Source organism: Megalobrama amblycephala, linkage group LG17, assembly GCF_018812025.1.
Source record: "Megalobrama amblycephala isolate DHTTF-2021 linkage group LG17, ASM1881202v1, whole genome shotgun sequence".
Taxonomy (NCBI): domain Eukaryota; kingdom Metazoa; phylum Chordata; class Actinopteri; order Cypriniformes; family Xenocyprididae; genus Megalobrama; species Megalobrama amblycephala.
The window spans coordinates 30229121-30248950 of record NC_063060.1 but is presented as its reverse complement, the minus strand read 5'-3'; the positions used below and the strand labels follow the sequence as shown (position 1 = coordinate 30248950).

At 38.1% G+C, this 19830-nt stretch overlaps 1 protein-coding gene across 1 annotated transcript in view; it reads left to right on the top strand.

Moving 5' to 3' along the window:
• The window catches only part of fbxl7 (F-box and leucine-rich repeat protein 7), a 43009-nt gene that overhangs the window by 12360 nt on the left and 10819 nt on the right, over positions 1 to 19830 (top strand). The gene's annotated exons all lie outside the window — the stretch shown is intronic.

Below are 19830 nucleotides of genomic sequence, written 5' to 3'. Positions count from 1 at the left end.
TTGAATTCCTGTATGAAAGACTGTGAAAGTAAAAACGTACGTCAGGCCAGTGGAATTCACTTTCCTTGACTATGGGATTGAAGGGAGTGCAGACTGACTCCCCTAAGGAGGAGTAGTCTTCATTAGATTAGAAAATTGTTCTATACAATGTTGGGAAATGGTCAGTGGTAGACATTTTATTAGCTTCATATTCATATATCAGTCAGTCTATTTAAACAAATGAAGGAACACTTTGTGCTGAGGTTGAATAATGCCCTACTGAGTGAGTGCATTTCAGGTCTATCACACATTGTTGTAAGGCAAAGTTTCTCAATTTTGAAAGCTCACGGGCACAAAGTTGGATCCCATTACATTTTTTTTTTTTTGGAGGAAATTTAACCCTAAAATGCTTAACTATATTACATATTCATGTACAAATTCACTTGTATGGTGAGTGTGTGGTATACCTAAAATTTATGTCACAGTTAAAGCATTGTATTTAATTTGATAGTTTTTTTGCAATAAATTGAGCTCAAAACTGTTTTATATATTACATATGTCTTTTTTAAAGATAGTTAATTACATACTTTACTAATGAAATGTTCTCTTTCAGTTAATATCATTTGTTTTATTATACTATAGATTTCTGCTCTTTGTTGGATGTTTTAAATTATGTCACTGATGGTGCAAATGGTACAGCCGAATACATCATTGTACCATCGCATGGCATATATGGTCATACCAATTGTTTGTGATTATTGCTGTTGCAGTTGCCACCACGATGACGTGGCACATGGGCCACAAATATCGCAGGTGGTATAGACTACCCTGTTACATGAAAGGGACGGTCACAATAACCGAACACGTGGTGTTTAATCACACGTGGTAACAACTATTAAGGCTCTCTTGCACCCTAAAGTGCCTTTCTTGCTAACAGTGATCTGATATAGAGGGGTTTATGTTGCTGTACAAAGTGCGGTTCCTCTTAGTCTTCTTTTCATGCAGAAATCTGATCTCAGCGTCTGAAGCGTGCTGGAGAGAGAGGAGTCAGGGTTGAGTTGAAGTTCATGGTGAGAGATATGTTTCCATGCTGTAGAGGTGTCTCGGGGTCACACACACACACCCTCATACTCACATTTATATTCATCCATCTCTTTAATGTGGTTGCTTATATTGGTACAGAATGACTGATACAGCAGATAATATCTTTCTGTTTCATGAAGGACTGTTGATGCTCACAATGCTAACATAAATATGAGGAGTTTGTTTTTCCATGTTTACATTAGATGTTTCAGTAAGACTTTCCTGATTTAGCTAGATCAAGTGTGGCTTTAAATTTAAAAAAGGTGGATTTGTGGTTTAGTTTCCATACCTGGAAACCTGGGAGTTTATGGAAAGAACTAGATTTTAAGACGTTAAAGGATTAGTTCACTTTAAAATGAAAATTACTCCAAGCTTTACTCACCCTCAAGCCATCCTTGATGTATATGACTTACTCCTTTCTGAAGAACACAATTGGAGTTATATAAATAAATATCCTGATGGATCCGTGCTTTATAATGCTAGTGAATGGGACCAACAAGTATGAAGCTGAAGAAAGTGCATCCATCCATCATAAATGTGTACTCCACACGGCTCTGGGGAGTTAATAAAGGCCTTCTGAAGCGAAGCGATGCATTTGTGTAAGAAAAATATCCATATTTAACAAGTTATAAAGTAAAATATCCAGCTTCCGCCAGAAGATATTTTTCTTACATGTAGCGTCAGTTACGCTTTTTTCAAAAGTTGAATATGGAAGGCGTAGGACGTAGCATAAGTGTTTTGAACTGCGAGAGGCATTACACTTTCTTCATAAGTTGAATACGGAAAATCTGGTGGAAGCTAGATATTTTACTTTATACATTGTTAAATTTGGATATTTTTCTTACACAAATGCATTGCTTTGCTTTATTAATCCCCTGGAGCCGTGTGGAGTACACTTATGATGGATGGATGCACTTTCTTCAGCATCATACTCATTGGTTCCGTTCACTGCCATTATAAAGCCTGGATGCGTCAGGATATTTATTAAAGGTGCCCTAGATTCAAAAATTGAATTTACCTCGGCATAGTTAAATAACAAGAGTTCAGTACATGGAAATGACATACAGTGAGTCTCAAACTCCATTGTTTCCTCCTTCTTATATAAATCTCATTTGTTTAAAAGACCTCCGAAGAACAGGCGAATCTCAACATAACACTGACTGTTACGTAACAGTCGGGATCATTAATATGTACGCCCCCAATATTTGCATATGCCAGCCCATGTTCCCAACATTATAAAAGGCATTAGACAAGGGCAGAAAGTCTGGATCTGTGCAGAGCTGAATCAACAGACTAGGTAAGCAAGCAAGGACAATAGCAAAAAATGGCAGATAGAGCAATAATAACTGATCTGATACATGATAACATGATATTTTTAGTGATATTTGTAAATTGTCTTTCTAAATGTTTCGTTAGCATGTTGCTAATGTACTGTTAAATGTGGTTAAAGTTACCATCGTTTCTTACTGTATTCACGGAGACAAGAGCCGTCACTATTTTCATTTTTAAACACTTGCAGTCTGTATAATGCATAAACAACTTATTTCTTTATAAATCTCTCCAACAGTGTAGCATTAGCCGTTAGCCACGGAGCACAGCCTCAAACTCATTCAGAATCAATGTAAACATCAAAATAAACACTGTACTTACGCGATTAGACATGCTGCATGACGAACATTTTGTAAAGATCCATTTTGAGGGTTATATTAGCTGTGTGAACTTTTTTTATGTTGTTCAAGGCAAGCGCGAGCTCTTGGGGCGTGGAGCACCAGATTTAAAGGGCCACACACCCTAAATCGGCTCATATTTAATGATGCCCCAAAATAGGCAGTTAAAAAAATGAATTAAAAAAATCTATGGGGTATTTTGAGCTGAAACTTCACAGACACATTCAGGGGACACCTTAGACTTATATTACATCTTTTAAAAAAAAGTTCTAGGGCACCTTTAATATAACTCTGATTGTGTTCATCAGAAAGAAGAAAGCCATATACACCTAGGATGGCTTGAGGATGAGTAAAGCTTGGGGTAACTTTCATTTTAAAACCTAAAAGAAGGCATTAAAAGTTCTCCTTTTGTCTCTTTTGGCTTTACACTTTAATTTTCAAATAAGCGGCAAGTTGTAAGGGTATTTGAGTGAGGCATAAAACAGATATAAAGTGACATGTTTTCTTTCTGCATTCCTTGCCAGGCAGCTTTATTGCTCTTTAGTTGGGCTTTATGTCAAAATCTGCACCCTGCTGAGAATGAATTTTGTAAAAAGCCTGTAGAATAATACACAATAGATACACTAGATAGATTACAGTGTGAGTGAAACAAATGTGACTAGTTAAATATGGATTTAATATATTAATGCACACATGGAAATATCAGGGAATTTTATTTCCAGGTTTTTTTTTTTTTTATTAATTTCTATGGCCTGGACAGTTTGTGGAAATCATAAAAGAACTTAATGCTAAGTTCTGAAATTCGCTAAATTGATTTTCTATGAAAACAATATTTTTAAATGATTTTAAAAATCCTTATCCACTCTTCATGACTACAAAGGTTATGGAAAATACATGGAAATTCATTGGCCAAAAGAAGTGGGAACACTGAAAATGGATTATTGCATGTTTTTTTTCGCCCCCTGAGCACGATAGGTGGGTGTGACTGTCAGATCAAGCGGATCTTTCATTACAGACATGAAAAATCATATCAGACATCTGAGGTAGTCTGTGGCCAACAGTTTCACAGCTGTTGCTTGGTCAGTTCAGATCCTGCTTTGCTTTTGATTTCCTGTCTTTGCTCTAGAGGTACTGAGCACCTGATGTGAACTGAGTAGAGCAGTTCAGCTTGCACTTCTTCTGTGAGACTCCAGTTCAAGTCCAAGTTTTATTATCTGAGTTCTGGACGGCCTGGTCTGGACAACTTTTCTTTGGCATGACACAGAGTGGGTGTTGGAGAGAAGTTGTTGGTAAGGAGGTATGCGGTGCAACATGATAGGATTTGTGAGGTTCCACCCGGAAGATGGCCTTCAAAAGTGCGTGCTGAATAATATGCCTCATCTAGACTTTGTGCGGTAGTGGGAAAGAGATGTAACAGTCTTTTGAACTCATCTGCGGCTCTTCCAAGAGAAGGCCAGTCAGATTTACGAGTCCAGAGCTGGATTAATGGCGTGGATAAAACAAGATCTGAGAGAGATGTTGCTTAACTGCTTATATTTCTTCAAGTTTTTGTGACTTCATTATCCTGCAAAATCCATTGTGCGTTATAAACTTTGGAGAAGTGTTTAGACTCTTAAAAAAAATAAAATCTGTGAAAAAACTTTGAAAGGCCACATTATTTCGGTGAATCATTACAGTGACCTGCATTAAAGGATAGATCTGAGCTTCATCATTGTGTCCATAAATTATTATGAAAATAATTTGAATGCAGATGTGCATGTTAATCGAGAAGACTATACCAAAATGGACTGCGATAAGTTCATAACAAAAAATCCATCCAAGATGGTGGATAAAGAAATGTTGATTTGATTTTTTTTTTTTTATTATTATTTTAAAATTTGATTTACTTCTATTTTCAGCATCATTACTCCAGTCTTCAGTGTCACGTGATCATTCCGAAATCATTCTAATATGCTGCTCAAGAAACATTTCTGATTATTATCAGTGTTGAAAACAGTTGTGCTGCTTCATTTTTTGTGGAAATTGTGATGCATTTTTTAGGATTCTTTGATGAATAGAAAGTTAAAAGAACAGAATTTATTTGAAATAGAAAGCTTTTGTAACATTATAAATGTCTTTATTGTCACTTTTGAACAATTTAATGCATCCTTGCTGCACAAAATAATTAAATAAAAATATTATTGACCCTAAAAATGAGTATATGCATTATATTTCATCTGTTTAAGAATTAAATTTGTGTGTGCTGGGTATATTTATGCTTGTTAGAGTATGCAGGTTTTAAATTAGAGGCAATATCTAAGACAATAGTTATACTGTAAAAGGAATATAATACAATTAATTTCTCCATTTGGCAATATTTCCCACTAGTTGGTTTCGCCCAAGTACCAGTGGTGTTGAAAGCTGCTCAGCAGCAAAGGGAAGCGATTTGTTTTTCAAGGGAAATGTCCCGCAGGTGCCTGTGTTACAACCTTTCCCAACACAAGGTTTGCCTATTTAACAAAACAATATGGATGGATTCGGACTGCTGTTCCGTTGTAACCTCTGGATGCTTTAGGTGAAAGAGTTTCCCTGAGTGTCATGACAAACCTCTTTGGCAATGAGGAGGAAACAGGTTGGGAGAGTATGGCCACAGCAGAGGTGAGAGGGACCTGCATTAGGAGAGCCGGCGGGTCTGATTTATCCCAGGCCTTGGGTTTTAGGTTGTAGGTAGATTTTCTTTGTCTGCCTGTTTTCACTGCTGAAGAGTTTCAACAGTAGAAGTTTAGGAGAGGAAATTCATTTGATGTCCATAGACACTTGGCAGAGCACTGCATTCAAAGATTCCCATACTCAACCACACTGTTTTTCTTTCCACAGGGCTTAAGTTTTTGCAAGTCTGTGAGAGGTTTGGTAATGGCACTGGCACTGCTACAGGTTTTCAATGCTTCAGTCATTCTCCTATTGCTATTTTCCTCCATACAGTGCATTAGTTATACAAAGGCAGATGTGCACATGGTATTTCTGAATTCATAAAGATCCATAATCTCTTGCATACTGAAGTAAGTTTGTCATTATTTAAAGTGCAAGAAGACCTGACCAGTCATGACAAGTCTCAAATCAGTTAAGAACGTGTTGGAAGATTCTGAGCCAGCTACTTTAAACACTTGTAAGCTCTTCAAAAGACTTGAGCTTTCATGCCAAATGACAGGATGATTACAGCGACCGCAGCGCACCCCTGATTAGTGAGATGTAGTTATGTGAGGGCAGAGTGGAGAGGAGAGGGATGCTTCTCTTATGTGGAGAAAGAGTAAACAAGACCCCCGCTGGCCCAGTTGATGGTGTGGTGCTTTGGTGTGGCGTTTATGTAGATACCCAGTCTGCCATCTTTTTACTTCAAAACTACCATTATGGAGGTAGGTGTGGTAGAATGACTACTGTGCTCTAAAATGGCTTATCTAAAGTCTTGTGTAATTGTCATTTCCAGTAAAAATGGCAGAAAGGAGAATCATCAACATTTGTCATTATGCACCCCTGACGTGTATCTTTGTGGAGTGCACAATGTCTCCACTTGGAGTACAGAGACCTTTGTCTCTCACGGTTGTTTCCTATCATGGGGAACAGTAGGGAGAACAGGAAGTCAGTAGGCAGTTATTTCCATTGTGCCCAACTACCCTGGTGAGGTCATTGCTTCCTTTTAGGAGGCCAGGAGCTGCTTTATAAGAAGTTTAATCTGCTGTATGAATGTGAAATAATATTGGAATCCTTTTATATGGACTTTTTGGTAGGTTGGGGAATAAAAATGTGAATAAAATAAATGTAGTTATGAGTAAAAATGTGATTCTAATGTTTGACTATTATTGCCATTGACCATTTAAAGCAGGGGTGGACAACTCTGACCCTCGAGATTCATTTTCCTGCAGAGTTTAGCTCTAACCCGAATCTAACACACCTGAACAAACTAACCAAGTCTTCAGGATTACTAGAAAGCTATACAGGCAGATGAGTTTGGTTGGAGGTTGGAGCTAAACTCTGCAGGAAAATGGATCTCAAGGGCCAGATTTGCCCAGCCCTGACTGTTTGCCCAGGAATAGTCCACCCAAAAATGAAAATTCTGTCATCATTTACTCACCTTCAGATCATCCAAAACCTGTATGATTTTCTTTCATTTGTGGAACACAAAATAAGATTTTTCTTTTGAAAAGTGTCTGTTTTTTATTTGTTCATACAATTAAAGTCAATGGGGTCGTTCTGTTGAATCAATAGTATTAAAGAGTCAGTTCACCCAAAAATGAAAATTCTATCATCGTTTATGTTGTTTCAAAACTGTATGACATTCTTTCTTTTGTGGAGCACAGATGGTTTTTGTGGCCATTGACTTCCATTGTATGCACAAAAAAAGACCTTAGATATTTCTCAAAACTATATATTTTTTATGTTACACAGAATAAAAAAGACATACAGGTTTGGAACAACATGAAGTTAAGTAAATGTTGACAGAATGTTGATTTTCGGGTTTGGGGTTTTACAATCCTTTTAATACTATTCAAATTGCAATTTTCTTAGAAGTGGAAAAAGCCCCTTTTCACTCACATATATGGAACGGTGGAAGACCGATAACCTAAAATATTTCATCCAGACTATGAAGGAGGACAGGTACTCTGTAGAAGTACTCCAATTTTTTCCTGGATTAACAGTATGCGCGGCCCAGTCTGCAGATTAGCTATTTCAGGTTTTGGAGATTACATCAGCATAGCACTAACAACAATCTGTGAATAATGAGCTTTGAGGCCAAATGCTTTGGCTGCTTTCCATGTATAAAGCGGAGGGATCATTCATGTCCAGCCTGGCATCTAACAGCCAATGTGAGATTTGGTTGCTTAGTGGGCCATCCAATCAAAATTCAGTATGACTAGTTTCTTAGATTTTAGTTCATCTGTTAATCCTCTGCCAAGACCCATTTAAAGATGTATTTGTGTAGAAACTTCATCTCTGTGTTCTTATGGAACAACTCATTCATTGTCATCGAACAACTCCAATCATTGTCTTCGCTTTACTGTTGCTTGTATTTAATTTTCTCCGGACGTCATCTGCTAATGTAGAAATTTGTGTGCAGGCAAGAGTGTACATGTGGTTAATTTGTGTAAAGGGGCCCAGGCCAGGCAAGGGTGATCAGGCTTCAGACTGTTTCTCCAGATCCTCTCTGCTTTATGCATCACCAGCCTGGCTTTCCAAACTGAGGAGGGGAGAGAATGAGAACAGGGCAGACTGGTTAGGAACATGAAATGCCTTTCCTTCTCCTCCTTTACTGTGGCAAAGCCCTGGTTTGAACACCAGATGTTTGAATATTTCCTTTATGATGTTTTTGATTAAATAGGATGAATCCTGCACCCATAAGGAAGAATATTTCTAGAACAATATTTATGGTGACACAGTTACTTTACTTCTTTTTAATATGATAATTAGAGAGTGAAAACATCAAAGAGATGCAATGGTTTGAGTTCTCCGTATATTGTTATGATGAATAAATGCACGGAATAAAATGAACAAACAAAATGCAAATTGTATGCTTATGACATTTTCTGCACCTATTGCTTTGCAAATATTTAGCTCCCACATTTGTTCCACCATTTTTTTTCTAGTATTTTTTTTTTTTTTTTTTTTTAAATATGCAGCATAATGCAGAACACATATGAATTGCTTATTAATATACAAGTTAGTGTCAGAATAAAGTGGGGTAACATGAGTGATTAGTCCATGTGTTCGCTGGTAGTGCCTGAACACAGCTGCTCTTAAACGCACAAACGCTGCAGAGCCCCAGAATCTCGCATGAGAAGCTCCGAAGGCATTTTAATCAAAACAAGATGCCCCTCTAGAAGCTGGAAGGGGCACAGCTGAGACATATGCAGGACCAGCGTCTGTCAGGAACTGTGGTTAGACTGACAGATGAGCCAAACGCAGGGAGTGCCAGGTCTGTCAACAACCTCTGATAGAGCTGAACGACTTAAATGCTGCTGCTGCAGATGGAAAGATCCGTCTCTGCTGTCATGTACCCTAGTACTTTTACATTTATGATTATTTCATTTCTTGGTGTGACGTTTGAGCTTAATAGTTCTGACACTGAAGAAAGCAAGTTTTGCTGAATCAAAGTCCAGCAGCTACAGTTTCTGGCCCCCGACACCACAATGTTACAAGTTCCTGAGGTTGCGATGTGAGATCAGATTACTGTCTGCTGCCAGAGGTCACGCTCGGTGTCAAAGTGGAAGAGACACGTCTGAAGACATCACATTTAGTTTTTTTTTTTAACTAAAACAATGAATTGATGGTGAGATTTGAGACCTGAGGCCGTGAGACTGAATTTGCAAGCAGAATACAGAGTGGTGAATTGCGGAATTACTGAATTTCAGTTTTCTGAAAACTTGTTGGCTCACTGCTCTGTAAGCCAATGACGTTACAAGCAGCATCTGCACTCACAGGTACCTCCTAAACTGATTTCCAACAGGTTTCTGATGCAGCATAAATGTTAATATTTAATTACCACAATACTAATTTCACTTTAAATTGTCAAATGTTGAGCAAAAACTAAAATTATACAAAAACTGACCACCAGCGGCAACTTTCAGACACCGTTTTTTATCTTCAGCCCAACTGCCGGAATTGTTTGTACAGAATAGTGAGTGATACAGTGAAACAGTGCCTAAAATTAACACTTGCCAAGCTCCAAATGTGAGTAAAAACCTGCGTTGATGTGTTGGAGTCAATCACCAGTTGGGCGGTAATGTAATATTTTTATGAATTCTACCAATGCAATGTTGTGAGAGCATGAACGTAAACAAACGTGAATGATGCTCTGGACAGTTGACAGGCCAGCACTGCATCGTCACAAGAGTTTAAAGGGATAGTTCACCCAAAAATGAAAATTTGATGTTTATCTGCTTACCCCCAGAGCATCCAAGATGTAGGTGTCTTTGTTTCGTCAGTAGAACACAAATGATGATTTTTAACTGCAACCGCTGCCGTCTGTCAGCGGGAACTTGGACTATAAGAGTAAATAAAACACGACAGACAAATCCAAATTAAACCCTGCGGCTCGTGACGACACAATGATGTCCTAAGACACGAAACGATCGGTTTGTGCGAGAAACCGAACAGTATTTATATCATTTTTTACCTCTACTACACCACTATGTCCAACTGCATTCATCACTCGATTCGTTTGGTCTGATCGCGCTCTGACAACGGCAGTGATGTCTCGCTCTCATTGAAGTATATGCGCGAGACATCACTGCCGCTGTCAGAGCACGATCAGACCAAACGAATCGAGTGATGAATGCAGTTGGACATAGTGGTGTATTAGAGGTAAAAAATGATATAAATACTGTTCGGTTTCTGTTCGGACTTGCATTATACCACTGACAGACGGCAGCGGTTGCAGTTAAAAATCATCATTTATGTTCTACTGAAGAAACAAAGACCCCTACATCTTGGATGCGCTGGGGGTAAGCAGATAAACATCAAATTTTCATTTTTGGGTGAACTATCCCTTTAAAGCTTGGCAATTTAAATATTCAAGCGCAAGAAGATGCAAAAACCTAATTCGTTACTCACTCTCTGTGTGGAACAGTGTTAATTTTGGCAGCCATTTTTGATTTAGTCTTAGTCTTTATCTTCAGATGAAAATGCTCTTTAGTCTTAGTCACATTTTTGTCTTTCATATTTTAGTCTAGTTTTAGTCGACGAAAAGTCATCACATTTTTGTCAAGTTTTAGTCAAACTACAGTTACCAACATTAATTTTGGTAGCTATTTTATATGTAGTCTTTAAACAAAAGTCATTACAGTTTTTCTCTTTAGACCAGTCCATTTAAGCTTATGAAAAATGTGAATCAAGGTAACAGGCTGTATTGACATTGCACTCTTAGCAGTAGCACTTCTACATATCCCTTTTCAGTGGTTCTCAAACTTTCTAGAGTGTCGTACCCCCTGAGGGACTTAACATCCTTCTGTGTACCCTCTCTTTTCCACTTAGACTGCAGTTACACCTTTTCCATTAAGGGACAATATTTGCCCTCTTAAATCGATTTTTCCAATGCATTTTTGTTACCTTTATAAATACCTTTATAAAATAAATAATGCTTTAAACAAAAAATAAAAAAATCAATGAATACAATGATGATAAAAACTATGTGATACTTTTAAATATTACATTAAAACTGCCCGTAGGTGGCGGTAAGTCACTATTTTTATGAGTGAATCATCGAGTCATTCATTCTTTCAGTATCAAAGCAAGTGGCTGTATTTATGAATGTGTCATTGAATCATTGACGATTCGTTCAAAGCCGCAGATTCGTTCACGAAACAGCTTGTGTGCTGCAGTTCTGCTGTGGCTTTCGTTGCAAAATAGAGCAAAAATACTGACAATATACTGTTTAACATCACTTAATATTACACTTTTGTTTGTTGAACTGTTGTGTAAAATCAATGTCACATTTAAAATCGTGTGGATATTTGGGAAACGATTCGATTGCATTCTTGCTGGTATTTGATCAACATTAAAAACAATAACTCAGAAGGGTATGTTTTTATATCGAAGAGAGTTTTAATCTAAAATCTCTATGCAGTCTGTGTTTATATTTGTTCTTCATGCTAATAGTGCTAAATCCACACTTTTACAAAAGTATATTGTCGAGAACAGCACTAATGTAGCGCGATTTGCTGGCGTGGATGCAGTCAGTTTTGACCGCGAAAGATGAGGTAATTTGACTGAATGTCGTTTATTTACGGCATTTTACCTGCTAGAAATACATGCTCAATTTTAATGTTATTTTAAGGTGAGGTAGAATTAAATGAACGACAAAGCATTTTGTTCACGTACGTCAGTTTGAGAACCTCTGCTGGATGTCAGCCTCCACTTTGGTCGCAGATTTACTGTGCGTTCACACCGCCGCCGGCGAGAGAGTCAGAGTGACAGGAAGTCATTCATTTTCAATGAGAGCCAGCAGCGAGAGCGGCGCATCTTGGTCGACCAGCACTTAACCATTAACACAAAAGCCACACTACACAAATGGCTTTTAATTGCTTTATTTCATTAGCAAACATGTATAATTAAGTTAATTCCTTCGATCAATTTCTTACTTTCACATTTAAAAGATTTCATGAGGTTAACTTATACCCTTCTTGTGGTCAGTCTGCACAAGATCAGTATGCTTAATTGCTTTGCGGCCCCTTTAAATAACATTTAAGCATTCGATCTACATCAGAGCATCCATGAATCTTTCGACAGCATCGATGGCAGGGCAGCCAGAGCGAATTTTGATGCTCTCCCCAGCAGCGGTGTGAATGCACAGTGAGTCAGCAAACGAGCAGCGCAATATACCAACTGAATGACACTTTAATTTAAGTAGAAAATCTCAAATGAAGATCGCTGAACTGCAGCTTACTTGTCTGTGTTTTCAGATCATCCGCGCTTCCTCAGTGTAGAGAGAGCACATGTGCGTGGTTGCCAGATTGCAAAGATTAAGTAAAATGTGTTCTTTTAACAGAAAATCTCTGATTGGGGTTTTACATTTTGGAAATCTGGCAACCGTAAGCATGACTGACAAAAATAAAACGTCATTTCAAAAGAGTGATTTTAGTAAAGTTTTTAGTCTTTTAGCCACATTTCAGTCTCGTCTTTTTCGTCAACGATATTGCATGTGTTGATTTAGTTACATTTATCGTTTAATGACATTGACATCGTCTAGTCTTAGACATGGAAAAAAAGGTCATCAGCAAACATCTTTCGTCATAGTTTTCGTTAACGAAATTAACACTGGTGTGAAAAGTATTGGGGACGCACACATCTGAAGCGTGCCCAGAAAGTTGCGTCTCAGACAGCGTGCAAATACTGAATTGAGTTCTCTTTCATGTCTTCTTGCACTTGAATGGACAAATTCACAAAAAATAAAAAAATAAAAATGTCCGTCTCGAGTTTCCTTGTAAATATAGTTAGTTTAAGTGAACGTAAACAGTAGAGAAATATGCCATTAGAAGTGTATTGGATCCGTGCATTATGTTTTAAAGTGACAGCAGCCTAATATTTCTGCTGCTATCTGTTTTTAATGTTAATCAAACAACAAAGGACAAAGAAAAAAGTCATTTACTGCACTTGACTGAATACATTTTGTAACTGTAATAAGGATTAATCTGTTTAATTTATACAGTGAAGACTATCGAGTGTTATTTTACATTTTGATTACTTTATTTCATGTCTCTACCTGAAAACTACTGTTACTTGTCTTTAATAATGTTTTAAATTTATATTAGGCAGTAAAGGATACACCTTCAAAAACTGATCAGATGAACATATCTCAGTAGGCAGGATCTTACACAATCATTGGATTCTGACATACCTTCCTAACTCCTTAAGCTGCCTGTGGAGGCAGCATTTTTCAGCTTTTGGACACAGCCCAAAATTCAAAGACAGTTTTCCACCCAGGTCCACAGAAGTTAATTTCTCAAATATAATGAAATATATAAACCCTCAAACTAAAGTGTTTTTTAAACTTTGAAAACTGTTATTCAAATACTTTTTTCAAATTAAAGGTTTGCCAAAAAATTTTGTGGAACATACTCAGATCTGTGTTTTTCTCACCAGTGAGAGGGAAATTGAAAACCTTGAGTGAAGGATGCTTTGAACAGGGTGGGAAAATTGCTGTTGCTCCCTTTATATACTCTGGTATCAGGTAGCATTTTTTTGGGAATATGTGGGGTACATAATAGCTTTAGGTTTTTTCGATGTATTGTGAGTGTGATGGATTATATAACAACATATTTGCAACTTGGACTAATGTGGTGTTTGCAATCTGCCTTGCACGTTTAACGCAACTGCCAGAGCTGAATTTTTAGTTTTGGCTAGTGGTGATTCCCCTGATAGTGGCCTGCGTGGAGCTGTGCAGTCATCTGTGCATGAGTAAACAACATGAGTGAGTGGGTCTGACCTCCCGTTCACCCTCATTCCAGACCCATTGGAGTCTGCTCAAAACATGGAAGCTGACCTTAACTCCAAACATCTCATTTTCATCCTTCAAAAGGTAGAAGATTTCAACTGAGATTATGGTTAAAGGGTCCTGTCTTAAGATAACCAATCTGCATTAGGCATATTTGCGAGCAATTACCCCTGGAACACTCCTGAGATGAAACAGGACTTTTGTTGTCAAATTTGTAACCATGATTCCCTCCCAACCCCTCCTTCTCTGTGCATTTTTTCCATTTGGTGTTTTCAAAAAGACTGTGAGAACATAGCATATCTATCAGATTTAATTATTCAGAAGCAGACTATGAAGTATGTATGAATAAAGGTCTTAAAGTTCAACAGCAGGAAGCTTTTGTAAGAGGAACAACTAATCAATCCCAGAGCTGACAGCTGTGCAATTAATAATGATTGTAAAGGCCGCATGAGCCGCGTCGTCTCAGATTATAGAGGTGTGCAGGAAAACATTCCTGGCTGACAGCGTTCAGAGGTCATTGAGTGACGGGATGCTGAACAGCTGGAGGAGTGATGAGTCTGAGAGTTCACAGCAGACTTTGCTGAAGTGAGATGACATTCCTCACATTCCCGTCTGTCGATTTTTGGTCTATGTATTTTAAAACTAACACCTATCTCGGAGCCAGGCTATGGGAAGGCTAGACAGCTTAACCTGATATTGAACATTTGCTCTCAATCTTTTGGTTAAATGAATTGCATGCTTTGTGGCAGAGTTTTGCTGAATAGGTTGCAAAATTGCTGTGTTTGGTTAATGTTTGGAAACTGTTTGCGTTATTTGAATGTTGCAGCTGCAACTTGGATTCCTAATGGTTCAGATTCTTAGGGCCCATTGCAGTATTGCAGTATATACATCATAAATAGGGGATTAAAGGGGACATATTATGCAAAATTCACTTTTACATGGTGTTTAAACAGTGTGTGTACACAACCACCCTATAATGGTAATAACCCACCCACTCCTCATTTTTAAATCCCCATAAATCATAAGCAGTGTCCCAGAACAAGCCATTTGCAGATTCTAGCTTTTGTGACATCACAAATGCTTAGGCCCCGCCCACGACTCCTGATGGACTCCGCCCTGAGTGAGCTGTATGCAGTCCGCCATGTTTATCTCCTCGCCAGAGCATTTAACAGCAGCATTCAAGCCATAAATGTATTCTTATTAAAGCTACTAAGTTGAGCAATCAAGAGCAGTGAGTGATTTTCTGTTTTTCTTTTGTTGTTTGATTCATATTAAAGGTGCTAAAGAGGATCTTTTTGTCGACCAAAGACTGTTAGTGAGTTTTTGAAATGAGCACATGCGTAAGAACAACCCCCCTCCTTCACAGCTCATTTCAAGGGAACGCCTCCCAAAACTCGTGCACGAGTATTGGAACACGAGTGTTTGTTTACCACCGGCATTCGCTGTGTCGTGTTAGTGGATTCATTATGTCGGACTCACCGCAGGTAACTCATAATCTGCAGTTGTTACTCTGTCTCCTGACAAAAACATTGCATGCGGCGCCTGTAGAGTGTGGAAAGTTACTGGAGCGCGCAGCCGCGCACGTCTCGCACAGGGAACATCATGGCAGTGATTGACAAGCCAGAGGGCCAATCCGTGCACGTCTTTCACAAGGAACGTAATGGCATTGATTGACAAGCCAGAGGGCCAATCGTTTATGCGATGATCACGTAAACGATTGGCTGATGTTTTTAAGGCCCTACCTCGTGCACAGATGATGTATATTAATATTTTTCCTTTCAGTGCACCTAATAAATAGTCTTTTATCAGTTAGTAAAGACAGTTTCAAGTAATATTGCAAAAATGTATAAAACAAAACATCCTCTTTAGCACCTTTAACAACATATACAGCAGTAGGTACTGTATATTATGCTGCTGTCACTTTAATACACAGATATAATATACACATGCGATTTCTTTCGCTCCTGTTTACGTTCACAGACATAACCGACTGTGTTTATGTGAACTTTGTGTGTTTTTGACATAACCTTGTGTGTATTTGACGGTTTAAGCACAATAACACGTGAAAGAGAACTTAGTTTAATACTCACGGAACCGTGATAGAGATGATAATCAAGTTTTGTTAGTTTTTGGCACAGTATCTGAGGCACGAGATGTAGGCTCCGCCCTCTTCTGGAAAGCAGCTCATTTGCATTTAAAGATACATGCACGAAAACAGCATGTTTTTCCTTCCATTCAAAAATGGCCAATTACAACATGGTATAATAAATGATCTGTCGGGTATTTTGAGCTGAAACTTCACAGACACATTCTGGGGAGACTTATATGACATCTTGTAAAAAGGGGCATAATAGGTCCTCTTTAAATAGAGATAAGAGGGCTTAATAGTTTGAAATTGAATTTACACATTTTCTTCATTAAGTTGTTGAAAAGTGCTTGGGTGAAACATAATACAATAGTTCTAAGATCAAACTACCTCAAATTTAACCTAGTCCTGTTTTCAATATAAAGCAGTGATGCTTTTTAAATATATTTTAAATATATCTCAATGTTTTTTGTCTATACAATGAGAGTCAATGGGGTCCAACTTTGTTTGGACTCTATTGAATTTCATTGAATGGATAAAAACAGTGGCAACATTCTACATGTTTAAAACAACATGAAGGTGAATAAATGGTGACAGACGTTTCATTTTGGGGTGAATTATCTCTGTTGTGATGGGTGATTTTATTTCAGTTAATAATTAAAAGTCAATATCAAAATCACCAGGCTAAGCGATTTTTGTGTGCCGTTTCACAAACAACGTCTTTACACTTATTCCAGCTCCCTGTTATTTTTGATGAGAAAGAGATGCTGGGAAAGTAAACTGCTACTTGGGTTGTGAACCTGGTTGCAAACAAGCCTAAAACATTGGAAACTTTGTTTCAAAGCATTGCAGCTTTGAAACATCGGATGCTTTATTTTTGTCTGCCTTTTTTAAAAAGCTTTTGTCAGATTGAACATTAGTCAGTGGATTAAATGGCTAGTTGGCAGCTTGTCTCTGGAGTAGTTTTATGTCTGAGAACCTCATTACACCTGCCTGGAATACCAATCCACAGTCTAGTATGCACCAACTCTCTGCTGAAAAGAGGAAGACGGCCTCCCTTGAACAATTCAAACAAACACTCCGGAGGTATTTCACATTTTTCAAGGTTCGACTACCAATGATTTGTAGGAAAAACCGTTTAAGTTGTACATTGACATTAATAACGTTTTAGTTTAGCTTCAAGTTTCATGTTTTCACCTCATTTTCATTAGATTGCAACCAGAACAGGCATGGAACAGTCTTTAAATAAATGCAATAATGAGATACAATTCGTGGCTAGAGGTAATTATGGCTTCTGTGGCATTATATGTGGTTTTGGGTTAAATCTGGCAAAGATACTTCTTTAAACCAGAAGTTTTGGGGGATTTACAAGAAAATAACTGCAGCAAATAAAACTTGGAGGCATGGAGAGAAACAAAATAGACTTTCTTCCTGTATCGCAAACATTACTAAAAAACATGCAGATTCTTTAAGGCTAAAAAATGTATATTCAAGAAGGACCTTAAGAAGCAGTCTGAAAATGCAAAAGTGCCAGAAGCAGGTTTCTCCATATGCTTGAGGTCATTGGATTGGTACAGAGCTACTCTTGTGGCGGTTTCACAGATGAACCATTGATTTAACACTAATAGATGGAGGATTAGTAGATATTTAATCCTCTTCTAAGCACCATGACACACTTCAGTATCAACTGCTCTCCAGTCCTCAGAGGAGCTTTAAGCTGCTGAAATCCCATTGTGTGCTTGAGTAATGTATTACAAATGTGTGAAACAGACACTGGCACCCTGATTACGGCTTCTACTTTAATGTTTAGTCAATCTGTCGAAGAAAAAAATCTGCATATGAGTGTATAATCTGTTAACTCAGGAAATATTCTTTTAGCCACCTGCTGAGTTTTGACAATAAACAACTTTACACTTCTAGCATTTAGCAAGATAAATTGAGCAAGCCGTTCCCTGGTGGTTAAAACCCGCAAACAACTTTCATATAGGCACTCCAATATTCTTTCATACATTCATAGCGACTGACCATGTGAATGAACAGATGGTCAAATGTTCTTGATGCTCATTGGATTACTCTCAAATCACATCAGGTTTGACACAAATGTGTGGAGTTCATGCAGCCCAAATGCTGCTGTCATTAAAGATAAAGGGAAATTCTGGAATTCATTCAACTGTGATCTTTAGGACCCCTCTGTGTCAACTAATAAGACAGCAGATAGGTCCAGGTCAAAACCAAGTTGGCCAGTTGATAATTTGGCTGATTGGACGAGCTCATGTCCATAAATGAAACCATGTCAAATCAGCTACTGGTTTAAGATGGGTTTTCTTGCAAGGTTAGTGCTTTGAAAATGACCACCACAAGCTTCTCCTGATATTTGTTCAACTAGGATCTAATGCCTTGTATTAGCTGTGCAAAGCAGTGTAATTCAGCTGGTAGTGAGGGCGGTGATCTATCGTGTGAGTCAGCGATCAGTGCCAGCCTACACGGCTACTTCCAATTCTTCATCTTTAGTGGTGACATTAAAACGTAATTGGCTTCTGCTTCTTCTGCCAACTGTAGTGGCTCCCCATAACATTATGGGGCTTTGGCTGCTCTGAGGACTAAGTTTGTGAATGTGGTGGCTGTAGCCATTCAATCAAAGCTAAATGTCTATGTTCCCTTCCGGCACTATAAGTTGTGTGGGGGTTTTGTCCTTACTGATTTCTATTTCTTAGAGCATTTTGTATTTACTTTATTAATTATATGGTTTGGAACAAAGACTATAGAATAACACAAGACACATCACTATTGTTTTGAATGGGAGAAAGTGCAACGCGCAATATGGCGGAATAAGTCCCGCCTTCTAAATAAGAGCCAATCACCAATCGGTAAAGTCATCGCGTCACTGCAGCGGCCGTTAGAAGCTCCGGTTCCTATAGAAACAGTCAGACACGCCTTCGAATTGAGACACAAGAGACACGCATTTAGGACTGCGTTTTCGCATTAGCTTGATCCAGCCTAAAAAATACCGTTTTTTTTGTCATGATTCGAGCGTTTGGAAACAAAATTTATGAGACAGTTGTTGTCAGATTTTATTGGTGATTTCAAATATGAAATTTAATCGAAAGCTTGGCAAACAGCTTTGGAGAATTTGACGTTCCCCATTCAAAGAGATAGGAGCTGCACTTGAATGCCTGAGAGGTGTTTCAAAGATGGCCGCCGAGTGAAATGACTTGTCTTAAAGGGACTTTGGTTTGGAACCAATAGCCAGTTCTGAATAACATCAAATAAAAAAAAATTAAAAAAAACTGTAACCAAATGGTGTTTACTACCATTAACAGATCTTGCACATGCATTTTTTCATTTTTTTGAAAAAGAAATATTTTACCACGTTTTTGTTTTAGTATTGTTGTTTAATATAGGCCAAATATTTTAGAGATTTATGTAACATGTAACACTTTCTTTCAAATATTTAATCAGAACAGAAGCTAATTTGTCGATCAATGGACTTAAATATCTTGTGATGTTATAGAGATGTGATCTTCATAGGCAGTGCTTGATGACTGAGCTTGCTGGCTCTCAGATTCTTGTCAATAGAAGCATATCCCTCATATATTGGATATGATCATGCGCTTCTGTTTCCCATTACTCAACACGGTGCACAGTGAAACCGTAGGAGACAAAAACATCTGTCAAAGGGAACAATGGGGTCATCATGCCCATAAATTAATGGAAATAACAGAGTTATGGCTTCAGTTCTGCTGAACAATACATATTGCAGTTAAGCAGCTCGCAGTTTAATCAAATGGAATAATAAAAGCTTGGTAACCCTTGATCCTCATCCAATCATTACTGTCCTGATGGTTTGGGAAAAACTAAATAAGGCCTGATACATTATATCTGGGGTTTCAGGCACAAACTGGGCCAGATCCTACAGTGGAGGAAATTCATGGGAGATTAGTCTGTGAATATGGCTTTTGCAGGCTGTGTGTACATGCTAGATCTCAACAACACTGCCAGGGAGTCATTTTTTCTTAAGCTATGAAACACTTTCTTCCTCAGTCATCATTGCG